This window comes from Gossypium hirsutum, chromosome D03 (genome assembly GCF_007990345.1).
Source record: "Gossypium hirsutum isolate 1008001.06 chromosome D03, Gossypium_hirsutum_v2.1, whole genome shotgun sequence".
Lineage (NCBI taxonomy): Eukaryota > Viridiplantae > Streptophyta > Magnoliopsida > Malvales > Malvaceae > Gossypium > Gossypium hirsutum.
Window position 1 is genome coordinate 9,725,658 of NC_053439.1, and position 12,170 is coordinate 9,737,827.

Consider the following 12,170-nt stretch of genomic DNA (forward strand, 5'->3'; position numbering starts at 1 on the left):
TTTTTAACAACTAATGCAAATACATGGACAACACTTCACCATCCACAAGCAATATAACCAAAAAACATCATCTATGATACAATTAACAACAACATATAAGCAACCATTAGTTCGTTGTTCCTTGAAATTTTTTCCTTGTACAATTTTATCTTCTCTTTCAAACGAGTTACCCTCGATTGCATTCTTCACATTTTGTCAATATTGAGCTCATTGTTTTCAAGTCTTAATATTTTGTTCTCTGTCAATAAATTCTTATTTTCTAGCATTATTCATCGATTGTGCATCCTTCTCTTTTTTGCAGTTAAATTTGTCCCCTCACTATTTCTTTCAACCCACAAAAAAAATCACATCCCCCAATCTTCATTTATTACATTCAACAAAACAAAAAACAAAATATTAAAAAAATAAGATTACATCTTAAACCCAAATTGCAACAAAATTGGTAGATAAAAAACGTAAAGCCTAATTTATTCATTTGAAGTTTGAACACATAAAGAATTTTCTCCTTTTGTTCTTCTGAGTATTCACGTTGCAAACGGGAGCCCTTAAATCACAATGGCAGTACACAACTCTTCTCTGCCCACTTGATTTTCTGTTCGTTGAAGAAGACATGGTGGAGACGTGAATGAAATGGAAAACATTGGAGATAGGAATTGAAGAAAATGAAAGAAAACATGGGAATGAAATGATAGAAATCAAGGAGTTGATTGAGACAAATTTGATAAGATTTTATTTCTTTCTTTATTTAGGATTGAGCCAATCCTTGATTATAATTTGATGAGACTTTATTTGTTTCTTTATTTAGGATTGATTTAATCCTTGATTATAGGGATTCTTCAACTCTTTCCCCATAAAGCTTCATATGTTGTAGGTTATATATACTGTAACTCTTCTATTGTTGGAGATATATATAAATTCTTTCATAATTGTGTTAATTTAGATGGTGTCAGAGCCTCCTTCAATTTCTTTTGGAATTAAAGTAGACATAATTAATATTTTTGTTTAACGCTTCAGTTGTAAGCTCCTTCCTTGTACCATGGTCACTATGTCTGATTCTAAAAAGGGTGACAATGGTTATCATGAGAAAAACAACAACCCTACGAGTGTTTTCCCAACATAGGAAAATTCTCTAATCACCCTAGAACGCCTTGATGGAACCAATTATATTGAGTGGTCCCTAAATGCCCAGGATAAGATTCGTGGAAGAAAGCGTTGGGGTTTTATTTCAAGTACATCCCCTACTAGTAATAGTGATTAGATAATTGATTCAGGTACAACAGATCATATGACTTGTGATAGACAAAATTCAGTTAATTATCTAATTGTTCTATGAATGCTGTCACTAATGCTAATAGAGTTTTTTCTCCAATTGTTGGTGTTGGTATTGTCCCATTATCTCCTTCTTTTGATATAAAAATGTTTTATTTGTGCCACCATTAAATTATAACCTTCTTTCAATACAAAAATTAACCAAATCTCATAACCTTTCTTGTATTTTTTTTCCTACTCACTGTATTTTTTCAAGCCCTTCACACCAAGGTGAAGATTGGTAGTGGTAGAGAAAGGGGAGGATTGTACTATCTGAAAGATAGTTTTCAATATTTTAGCAAAGTGTGTGCTTATGTGGTACAAGAGAATTTAGTTGACAAGAAAAAAAAACAAATTTGATTATGGCATAAACATTTGGGACATCCATCTTTCTTCTATTTGAGAAGATTATTTCCTTCATTATTTGTTGGTTTTAATGTTTCAGACGATTTCAACCCTTAATGGAATGAAATGGTATATTTCCTTTGTTGACGACTGCACTAAGATGACTTGGATTTATCTAATGAAAACGAAAAGTGATGTAAGTTTTATTGTTCGCCTTTTTCATCAGATGATTTTAACTCAATTTGGTATGTCAATAAAGGTTTTTAGATCAAATAATGGAGGGGAATATCTGAACCAAGAACTAAAAGAATTCATGGGCTTTGTTGGCATGATTTATCAAACGACATGCCCTTACTCACCATAGCAAAACAGCGTTGCAGAATGGAAAAATAGACGGCTCTTGGAGGTTGCTCGATTCTTTTTAATTGAAGGACATGTTCTATCTTACTTATGGGGTGAAGCCTTAAGTTCTACAGTTTACGTAATTAATTGTACTCCTCCAAGTACTCTTGATCATCGACGACCTCTAGATGTATTGTTTGACCATTGCAATCTTCCGCCTGTTATTCATCTGCCTCTCAAAATTTTTAGATGTGTTGTTTACGTTTATTTGTATCCCCATAAGAGAAATAAGCTTGAATCTTGAGTTGTAAAATGCATTTTTGTGGGATATGACAATTATCAAAAGGGATATAAATGCTACAATCCTTCCTCTAAGAGGCTTCATGTCACTATGGATGTTGTCTTCCATGAAAATGACTTTTTTTACTATGCAGATTCTTCACTTTAGGGGGAGAAACATAATGAAGTGATTAAACTTGATGATGTAGTGCAGGAATTTCTCCCATTGCATGAAAAGAATACTGATAAAAATACTGCACCGAGAGCGTAACCACATATTCCAGAAATTACAAAGAGAGGTGATGAAAATGAAAGCATTGAGCTGGGTTGATGTGATGAATTACAAGATGTTCTTTTCACAGATAGTACTAATCCTCCTACACCTCCAAACCGACCATGTCAATCTTCACATGAGGTAACTTCTGAATACCATATTCCAGCTAGTGCTAACCATGGTATACCTCCTGCTATATATGAACCTGATTGGAATGACGGAAATGTGCAAGTGTACACAATCGCACCAAGTAATAAAGTGAGAAGTAAATGTCGTGTTATCGTACCCACAGGGACTGTGAAAAGAATTATTTATGAATGCAACTAAAAACACTTTGGTGAAGAAAAGTATTTTGATTTGAGGAGGTGATTAAAAACTAAGATTTTTAACTAAGTAAAATAAATAAAGAGAAAATAAAAGTTCCAATGTACGATTTCAAAATATGATTTTAGTCAAGATGACATAATTGTGTTAGATTAATTACATTTCTTAACTTAAAATTACTAAACTCATGTTCATGTTGTTACAAATAAATTCAAGGCAACTTGGTAATTTGCTAACTTATGAACAGACTCACCTACCAAAATCCTATCTCTTAACTATATCTCTATGTCAATTCAACCGATTAAACAAATTTTAATAAGAAAATGAGTTAATGCACATACATACTTATGAAATTAAAAATAGTCTCTTGTACATATCTTTATGCCAATTCAAAAAATTAATTTAATATCATAAGCACATAAAAGATTACGTGAGGTAACAATGTATTCCTACCTTGAAACAGTTTAATCACAATAATATTGCAAGTTATGCAAGGCTAATGTATCGTTAGATACCGTTGCTAATTTAACCCTTAGCTACCTTAAATGATTAAACATGCACTAATTAAGTATCTTGTCAATTCATTACAATTTCAACCCGTTTAAATAATTAATTTACTAGTCACCTTACAATTGTAATTCAAGAATAACTTAGTCATGGTTTTACTTAATCAAACATCTTACCAAGGCCTATAACAACACAAACACAATTTTAATAAATTAAGTGGACAAAATGCAATCAACCTAACACGAATTAAATTTAAGCCATATTAATTAAATTGAACATATAAACATCACAATTATTCATAGATATGTTCATAATAACAATAATGAAATTAAAAGGATAAGGAACAAGAATCAAATCTAGTGTTTCTCCGAGGCTTGACTAAGTTGCTCCACTCCTCCTTCTCCGCTTGTTCTTGTTGAATCAAGACTTTCAAGAACACTTGAATGATACTCCAAAAGGTGGTTGAAGGACTCTTTTTCAAGAGGTGAAATCGACAAGGGAATGGGGAAGAAAATGAAGAACAACAGAAGGGGATTGAAGAGAGAAAGTGAGAGAGAAGTGAAAGGATGAGAGGTTTTGATATGTGTTTCAAATGAGCAGCCAAGGGGGGTTTTATAGGTTGAGTAGGCTGCTAAAAATAGCAAAAACCAGTAGCCATAGAGTCCCCCCACGGCTGGCCACACATGTGGCCAGTTTGAAGGTTTCAAACTTGCTATTTTAAGGTAGGGGTAAATCTAGAAAGGTATGAATAGTGGAGGGGTTTGAATGCAAATTCAAGGAGTCTTCAAGTGCTATTTTGCAAGCTAAATAATCAGCCAAACAAGTTGATTGGAGCATGTTGGACGGTTTTGGGCTACCTAGTGCTCGGTCGGATTGGTTTTCTCGGTTTAGCTCAATTGGGCCTCTTTTCATAATTAATTAGTAATAATTTATTTAAGTCAAAATAATTTGGATTAAAATTAAAATTAATTATATTATGAATTAATATTCATAATTTGGACCGTCTTTGGTTGAAAAATTAATTCGCCTCAATGCTTCAAGAATTGCTTGTCGATTTTGTGCTTCTAATAGTGTCTGCCGAGCCAATTTTTGCCCTTTTACGAATCTATCGAAAATGATCAAAATTAATCAAAATTTATTATAAAATTAATTAAAATTCAACATGCTAATAATTTAAGTACAATTTAATTATTTTATAATTATTATATATTTTTCAACAAGAATTACTACGAATTTGCATGAATTTGAGTTAAAAAGGACATAAAAAAGTGTGTATATTTTTGTATTTCCACACCCGCAAACTTAATCATTGCTCGTCCAGAGTAATGCGCAAATTGAAATGAATTTATCGGAAACACCTTTAAAAAATTCCTTCAGAAAAACATTCTTCCCAAAATTATGAATTTAGTATACTTATGCTCAAGAACAAGAAATTTGAGGCACGTTTGGTTCGCTGATAAATTTGTTTGGGTAAATGATTATTGTTATTGTTATTTAAAATTTAATAAGATTATTAATATCAATAATAAATAATTTAATCATATTTAAACATAATTATTATTAAATATATTATAATTAAAATATATAATTTAATAAAATTATTAATAATCAATATTCTTATATGAATTTACTCAAATCATAATATATGATACTATAAAATATAATTTAACATAATTATTATTAAATATATTATAATTAAAATATATAATTTAATAAAATTATTAATAATCAATATTATTATATGAATTTACTCAAATCGTAATATATGATACTATAAAATATAATTTAACATAATTATTATTAAATATATTATAATTAAAATATATAATTTAATAAAATTCTTAATAATCAATATTATTATATGAATTTACTCAAATCGTAATATATGATACTATAAAAGATAATTTAACATAATTATTATTAAATAAATTATAATTAAAATATATAATTTAATAAAATTCTTAATAATTAATATTCTTATATGAATTTACTCAAATCATAATATATGATACTATAAAAGATAATTTAACATAATTATTATTAAATATATTATAATTAAAATATATAATTTAATAAAATTCTTAATAATTAATATTCTTATATGAATTTACTCAAATCATAATATATGATACTATAAAAGATAATTTAACATAATTATTATTAAATATATTATAATTAAAATATATAATTTAATAAAATTATTAATAATCAATATTCTTATATGAATTTACTAAAATCATAATATATGATACTATAAAATATAATTTGAAATAATTAATATTAAATATATTTTAATTAATATTAAATAATTAATGTTGACAAATGTTTGTTCTCATCTTGGTTACTATCAACATGCCCTTCATCTTCTAACTAATTGCCAGAATACCACTATAAACAATAATTGCAGTCCTTCAATTCAGAAATGAAAATTTCTCCAGCCAAAATTTCTCCAGATAAATGATTTCCTCCCATGTATACTTTCTTTCTTTTTTTTTATCTGCAAAATTCATGGTGGGTAAACTCTATACATTGTTTTTTCTGGGTTTTTGAACATGGCTTTTCCAACTATAGCACTCGGATTTTGCATCTTCATCATCTTCCATGCTCTCACACCCTGTAGTGGAGGTCCCTCCGGTGTTTGTGGCTAACTGGAGAGGACCTTAAGGGGAACCCGACTGCGAACTGCTCCCTTTCGAGGATTCTCCAAACTGATCTTGACACATCCATGTATGACCACCACCCAAAACAAGGCCTGATTGATTTGCAGGGGTTGTTGTTGTTGTGGTAGCTGGAAGTCTTCGTGTGTGTAGCCGGTATTTCTGGAAATCAGGGAAAACCATTAATAACAAGAAGGAACCCTCACCTGCAAATGACTCTTAACTTCACCATTGGTTAAGCCATCTACTTGCATAAGTTCCCTAATCTGCTTTGGAGTAGCCACTGCAAAAAAATTTCAAAGATTTTTGACTCAGAAACTTTAAACTAAAAGGACCAATGAATGAATTGTCACAGAACAATACAATCCTATGATCTCAATTCCCAACAGATCTATGGAATCCCAGTTTCGAATATATTATCATCTATGGTCTCAAACAAAACTAGTTATACATGTATAACTCAAACGCATATTGAAAAACATTTGTTGGACTCTAATCTATATTTTCCATCAGATCAAGTGCAAATCCAGTCTTCCCATTGACCAAACTTCTTAATTCTAATCTAGCAGGATAATAAACAATCCAAGAACAGCAAAATCAAATTCGAAACCAGCTAAGTATATGTCTAACTCTCATTCTGGAAATCATGATGTGTGATTACATTACAATAACTAATAGCAATAAGCAAATAACCATTTGATGATTGCTCACTAATAGCATCTAGATATCAAATTATCAATGTAAACGAAGAATCAGTAAACTTAAACAGACGGGACTGGTGAAAACTTAAACAGACGGGACTGGTGAAATACAAATGAAAACAATGTCCAATAGGTTCTTTTCTAAAAAGTGAAAACAGATGATACATGATATCTGGTAGTTTGAATCATTTTACAGAAAACTTAAAATTGAAATCAATTATGGAATGCGTTACATTCAAAATAACAATAAACAAAATATGGATATAACACTAGCTACAAAAGTAATTTAACAATATCATGTGGTAACAAGTTCACCTGAAAGTGAGATATGAAAGATATGCCCAAATGAAATCATTTATGGCATGAGTTACATTCAAAATAACAATAACAAAAGATGGATATAACACTAACTACAAAATTAATTTAACAATATCATGTAGTAACAAGTTCACATGAAAGTGCAATATGAAAGACATGCCATTTTCTGAAAACTGACATGACCAGGCTTCAAGCTTATCATACTCTCATTTGTATCCCACATATTTCTAGTACAATATCATTAAACATAATGCAAAGTAAATAAACAAAGCAGCTTACTATGAATTGGGAATAGACAACTAAGTAACAGGGAAAGGAAAGTATAAAGCAGAAAGTCACAAAGATAACAAGGCATACCGCTGCTTTGCGGTCCCCTGATGGAAACCACGGTATATGACAGACCGCATTCATGAAGTTTCACTTCCTTGATAAAACTTTCGATTCCAGTATCATTGAATGAACCATCTCCATCAATAAGTTGAACTGAACAACATTCATTGCTTGTCGCTGAGAAATCAAATGTTCATAGCATGTCAAGGTAAAGCGAGAAAGCATCCATAATGCACAGAACTAAACCGCCCTATTCATTTTTCCTTATTAATTTAAAATTAAATTCTCTATATCAATTAATCAAGGACATTTTAGGTATACCTCAACTGAAACAAAGTCTATTTATCTTTTGATAGAGAATTTTGACGTACTAAATAGCTTTAACAGCTGGTAATTCAAATTCCAGTTCTTTGTTTTTTTATTTTCCTTAGCTTCCTCAACAACCAGACATGCCATAAACATGAAATTCATCCCCGGTCCCGATCCAAACATCACAACGAATTGTAGATTTACACTACTAAAATGAACTTTATAAATCTAAAAAACAGTATTCAAACCCAAATTTCCACCAAAAGAAAAAAAAACCCCGCATCGCACCCTAAATAATAATAAGAAAAAGAAGAAAAAAAACCAACAAAATTATTAAGGCGGCGCTGCTTGTTCAGCTGCTTTCTTTTGCCATTACTTTACAGAAATTAGACAAATAAACCGCAAAACTAATTGAGTAATGAAAGGAAGAAACAGATCACTGAATAAGCTATAAATAGTGAGGAACAAAAATGCAAAAAGAGAAAAAAATAGATTAGGATGAAACGATTTGAGGGTTTACCCATTGAATCTTATTTGAAATTGAAAGCTCGGAAGATGATGAGATCGACTCCGATGAAAGACAGACAAGGGAAATAGAAAAACAAAGATAGATTTTGCTGATTTCAATTTTACAGAAATAAAAGTTGCAACATAAACATCTAAAGCAACAATTTTGCACCAGTTAACACTCTGCCATGAATTGATACCGAAAAACGAGTGTTGAATTACAGATATAAAATTACAGGAGAGAAAAATTAAAACAGAGAAAGCCGAAGACAATGTTGAAGAAAAGATTCATACCTGAAGTCGGCCTCCGATGAAGACAATGTTGAGGATTTGTTATGAAAGCAGAAGAAATGAGGATAGATCTGCAATACCGATAGAAGAAGAAGTAGAAATCTATGAGGGTAGAAAAAGGAAACGAAAATAAGAAATAGGTAAGGATTCTCTAATCGGCGCTGGATGGGGGGAATATCTATTACGGGACCGGGTGTATTAGAGAAGGAACAGATTTGGGACGTAATGGTAATATAATCAACCAAACAACGGATTAAAGAGGGATTAGTAGGGCCCACCGATTATAGCCAATACACCCAACCAAACATGCTGTTGATATTTATGCTACTTAAGTATACATATCATTCAAATTAATCTCAATTATCATTATGATAGCAAAAATAGACCAAATGCTTTCTCAATAAAGACATGTTAAATCCATACCAGTATGATTTTATTCCCTTATTTAAAATTAAGTTGCAATCATTTTAATTTATGCCTTCATATGTTGAGCATATCAATTTCTCTCCACTAATGTAGGTAGCATAGAAACTTGAATTAATAGGTCTTTTAAATATTTTGTAACGTGGTTAGGCTAGGGGTAGGTAAAAGATAGATAAATTTAGGCTTAAAACCCTAGACTCAGCTTCAATCGGACCTTCGAAATATTTACCTTCAATACACCAACTTATTTTGCTCTCACATGCTCTTTTGTACATCTATTTTCTTTCAAGTACGTATGCTCTTCTCTCTTTTTTTTCTCTTTTTTTTTTCACGAGTATTTTGCTGTATATACTACAATTTTTTAGCATTTGGTACTTCTATTCAACTCCCCCAAACTTATTTTCAAAGAATATTCTGAATGGTACTGAGTCTAGTGTTTGAGACAATTTAAAGATGATTAAGAGAGAAGTAATGGCTAAATATTGTAAAGGTTCAAGTAAAATTAGGCCATATAGTCTCAAAGTTGGGTTTCAAGGGATAAAAATTCATTAAGGTTGGCTTGAAAGGCTCAAATGGTCCAAACAAAAGTTGCCTAAATCATTTTCAACATTCCATGCTTCCTAGGATTTCGCCTCGAGAAATTACTAAGTCAATTATAGAGACTTAAACTTTCATGCATGCCTAACTTTCTTAAGGAACTAAAAATTTTATGGTATGATTTGCATGCTTTATTAAGAATACATTTATGTCATAAGTCAGCCAACATAACAATTATTTTATTCATACTGAAGTTTAGCATACTTAACAAAATTTCAAATTTTTGAACAAGATATAACCTAATCATAATTAAAAGAAAATTTTATTCTGAGAGGAAATAATTTCAATTTTTCGGTCCCCTTTACTTAAGATGAACAATGTCCTCATTGTTAAAATTGAATAGATACTATACACTAGGTAGGATTCTAGAAAAGAGTAGGTGAGTTAATTTGACTGCTTAAGTACCAAGCTCTCTCTAGATCCAATCTTAGACATGTATATATCTATTGTCACACTTTGTACTTTGCAACTTGTTCATTTTTATTTATGATTTCCACCTCTTATTTTATTATGTGATAAAAAAAATCCTAATAGAACCTAATCCTAATACATTAAATAACCTAAGAACGAAAATAAAATAAAGTTAAGATCCCCCTTTTTTATTTATTTGCAGATCCCTCTGAACCTGACTCATCTTTTGCTCCATCATCTTTGTTTTTGCATGAATCACTTCACTCCCTCTTCGATAGTGGACTCCATGGTTCAAATATGAAATCTGGAAACTCAAGCACAAAAATAAATGGATCATTGTATATTTTTGTAAGAGCACTTCGATAGTGTACTTACCAACGTCGTTTTTAGGAAAGCTTTTGATGAAGTTTTATGCAAGTTAGGCATGTGTGATATCCATGCACCAACTTGAGGGGGAGTGATAGAAATCAAGGAGTTGATTGAGACAAATTTGATAAGATTTTATTTCTTTCTTTCTTTAGGATTGAGTCAATCCTTGATTATAGGGATTCTTCAACTCTTTCCCTATAAAGCTTCATGTGTTGTATGTTATATATGCTATAACTCTTATATTGTTAGAGATATACAAAAATTCTTTCATAATTGTGTTAATTTAGGTGAAAGAGGGGAAATTTTAAGAGAAAACGAAAGAGGAAAGAAATGAAAGATGTTGAAAACCGAAAGAGAAATAGATGGAAAATGTTGAAGATGAAGGTGAAAAATAGATGCAGAGAAAACGAAAGAGAAAGATGTTGGAAAATGGTGAAGATGATGGTAAAAAAAATAAATTTAAAGGTAAAAAAATTATAATAAAAAAATCCAAGGGTCGGGTCAAAAAAAAGAAACACGGGTCAAAGGGGGTGTTGGGATTGCAACATGTGGCGGCGCACGAGTGGTCAGCGCTGCCATGTTAGGAAAATGGTAGCGACGTTAGGTTTTGGTACAAAACTAGTAGATAGAAAAAAAAGTTCTGGTACCAATCTGGGACAAAAAGAATCATAGGTGCCAATCTGGGAGAAGTTGACAAATTCAAGTACTAATTTTATATTTAACCCATTTGCATAACAACTTAGCCCGTAAAATTACATAATTGGAATTTAAATAAATCCTAGTAGAATGGTAACGTGGAAAAAAATACTTATTTTAAAATAATAATTAGTATAGTTTTAGTAAGGATGAAAATAGAAAAAAAAAAGTTGTTACAAAATTAAAAATTCCATTAATTTTGCATCCATAAAAATAGATTTGTGATATATTTTAATAAATGTGGATTTAATTAAAATTAATATGTATATATTTGTAAATTTAATTAAATTTTGGTAGAAATTGTAAGGCAATATAAAATGAGTTACTTTAATTATGAAGATTTAAATGAGCATTTATAACATATTTTGGATTATTAAAGCTTGCAAATTAGAAATGTAATTTGTTTAAGTCTGATTTAAGTTTTCCTTCTTGAGAGAAATATCAGGAAGCCAAATAGTATAAATATGTGAACAGAATTTCAACTTAATGATGATCACTTGCATATGTGTCCACGTATAATGGGTGATATATGATTAATTTTTAACTATTTAAGAACTGAAAGTTTTCAAGGAAACTAAAACTTCTCCACTATTACTGGAAAATCAATTAAAATTCCTATACCAAATATTAAAATTTTTATTGGAAACACAATTTTATAATAAACTACTTGTAAAAATTCCTTAAAAACTTGTAAAAAACATTAATTAAAAATTCTAAAAATTATAAAGTCAAAAATTAATTTTATAATTTGTATGATTTTTTTTACATTTTTTTTATGATTTTATAAAAATAGATTTTGAAATAGAAAATTATAAAATCATAAAATTATTACAATAATCGCAAAATCATAAAATCATAAAATTGAATACGTAGAATATGAGAAAGTATGTGATGTTTTTATGAGGGAAAGTAAATACACGTTGCACTCTTTTTCCCTTAGTTGAGGTTTTGTCTCATTGGGTTTTCCTGATAAGGTTTTTAATGAGACAGCATATCCAAGGGGGAGTGTTATGAATATCTTATTAAGTGGATGCCCATTATGATCAAGATAAAGTTTTGATGTACTTTAAATTCTAATAGTTATTAGAATTAGATCTCTACTTCTTTTATACTTCTTATGCCTATAAATAGAGATTCTGATGAAGTATTGTAGTCATCCCTTTGATTAATAAAGTACATTCT

At 30.1% G+C, this 12,170-nt stretch overlaps 1 long non-coding RNA gene across 1 annotated transcript; it reads right to left on the bottom strand.

Annotated features, from left to right (window-relative positions):
* Positions 1 to 5,743: 5,743 nt before the first annotated feature.
* Positions 5,744 to 7,342, bottom strand: LOC107950611 (uncharacterized). The gene is made up of 2 exons (XR_005911161.1): positions 6,243 to 7,342; positions 5,744 to 6,198 (listed from the first exon to the last, which is right to left on the bottom strand). It is a non-coding gene; the product is annotated as an uncharacterized lncRNA (long non-coding RNA).
* Positions 7,343 to 12,170: the final 4,828 nt, after the last annotated feature.